Source organism: Silene latifolia, chromosome 4 (genome assembly GCF_048544455.1).
Source record: "Silene latifolia isolate original U9 population chromosome 4, ASM4854445v1, whole genome shotgun sequence".
Classification (NCBI taxonomy): Eukaryota; Viridiplantae; Streptophyta; class Magnoliopsida; order Caryophyllales; family Caryophyllaceae; genus Silene; species Silene latifolia.
The window spans coordinates 9,440,913-9,443,475 of NC_133529.1; positions in this window are offsets into that span (position 1 = coordinate 9,440,913).

A 2,563-nucleotide genomic window follows, 5' to 3' on the forward strand; every position below is an offset into this window, starting at 1 on the left:
TTTTATTTTGGGCATATTTTACACTAAATTCTAGCTAGTGGCATTTGCCATGAGCTCTAATTAAATCTTCCCCATTTCCTCTCCTCTTGCATATCATTTTAGGGTGGAGATTTCATTCTAAAACGATTTAGGCCATATTCTTTTGGATTGAAACTTATTTGATCTGAACTGAACTGAACTGGATTTATAAGCTTTGAACTGAACTGAACTTATAGGATCCGAACTGAACTTATAGAATCCGAACTAAACTTATAGGATCTGAACTAAACTAATATGATTTGAACTGAACTTAAATTAAGTGACGTATAGGATCTGAACTGAACTTATAGGATCTGAACAGAACTGAACTTATAGGATCTGAAGTGAATTTAAATTAAGTGACTTTAAGTCCAAAAGAACAGGACCTTCTTAGTTTCAGTTCTAATAAGTTCAGTTCAGTTCAGCTCTAATAAGTCCGGTTCAGTTAAGTTCAATTCAGCTCCATTAAGTTTAGTTCAGTTTAGTTCAGATCAGTTTAGGGATATCAATTTCACCCGGATCCGATGGAAATCCGATCCACCCGATCCTAAAAGATGGATGAAAATCCGACTTAAATGGATGACGGATGAAACGGATGACGGATGACGGATGGGTTGGATGAAGAGATTTCACCCGTCATCCATCCGTCACCCGATTTTATTACTTTTTATTTAATGTTTTTTTACGTATAACACATTATTAAGATATAAAATATTCATATTTTTATATTCTCAATATAGATATTTTGTGAACTTAGCCACTAGAAAGCTAAATTAAAATAATAATCTAACTTTATTCTTATACACTCCAAGTGCCTTACCAGGACCACTTAAAGTATGAGAACGTCACCATCTCGGTTTTTCGAGGCAATGATAATCATAAGACAATAACGAAACATACTTAAAAGTAAATAATATTTAACGTGATTACATGCCAATACTAAAACTGTTAAAAAAAATACAAGTTCCACTACAACGAAAACGCGGGAAACTGACGGAAAAATTAAGCCCATACTGAGGCCTTTCCGTCGGTATTTCCGTCAGGAATCAGGGTCAGCTTATTTCGTCAGTAAAAACCTGTCCTGACGGAATTTTCGTCAGTCTTTCAAAATACTGGCGGATCTGTGACGGGAAATCCGTCTTTATTTTCAGCCCCAAACTGACGGAATTTCCGTCAGTTTTTTAAAATTACTGACGGAAATTCCGTCGGTGGTTCTGACACGTGGATTTTTCTGTGATTTCAGTAAAAATGGGGATGCTAGCTAGTGACGGAATTTCCGTCAGTAATTTTAGAAAACTGACGGAAATTCCGTCAGTTCCAAGACACGTGGCACTTTTATGTTGATTTTGGGAAAATGAAGGGGAATAACAGTGACGGAATTTCCGTCAGTTTTTTAAAATTACTGACGGAACTTCCGTCGGTGGTATTAAAAAACAGGCATGGAAACAGCAGTCTGCTGCCCAGCCACGATGCGTTTTTTGCATCGTTTCAAATACAGCCACGTCGCCACGATGCCTATTTGCATCGTTTCCAATATAACCAAAACCTGCAAAACACATCCAATCGTCGACCGCCAAGCGGGAATCCATTTTCACGTCGACCGCTAATGCGGGAATCAATAGACAACAAAAGAGAAGGGGACGCAAATTGTTTTACATAAAAACATAGTCAAATTTGTACATTGTCTTACAAATTAAACACGAAAGAGAATTGTCTTACCATGTCTTTCATACTCCCTACTAGACGACAATACTAACTAAACTAAAGTTCTAACCTAAAGGCTCTAACTTAAAGGCTCTAAGTTATTATAGGCTCAATAAAACTACCAGTACCTCCAAACCCGTCATCACCACCCCCAAAGTCATCCCGTCTATGTGGAGTAGAAAATTGTGAACACGTGTTTGGGGGTTGAGATGCTTGCATATCAGCCCAAGCCTTTCTCATTGCCGCCATTTCTTCAGTCTGTTCACGAACCTGTCTTTCAAGAGCAACTCGAGCGGCTCGCTCATCATTCATTTGGGTGGAAAGCTGTGAAATCATGCTAGGAGCATAAGAGAAAGACCGTCGGCCAGCTTTGTTAGGAGGAAGATCATACCATATTTGGGCCCCTGTATCTCCGGTCCCAAACATCCGGTTCTTCTCGTCAAAGCCTCCTACAGCCTTGTAGTAGGCCCGAATCTCGTCGAGAGACTGTCCAGGTGGCAATGACTGACTCATCTCCGCTTGGAAATCACGCTGGAAAAAGAGAAAATCGTCAGAAATGATATATATATATACCTATCTTTATAAGAAAGAGATTATCGTTTTTTGTAATAAAAATAAATATTAAATTAAATACAAGAATTTACCTCAATATCAGCCGCTCGAGGGTTAACCCACTCGCCCTTCTTATTTTTCTTCGTCTTCATGAACATCTTGTGGGGGGTGACCTCTTGATCCTGAAATTAGTATGGAAACAAGTAAAATCAAGTATATATTTGTCAATCATATATAATAATCACTTTTTAAAAGCAATATAAACAATACTTACCAATTCCTTGAAAGC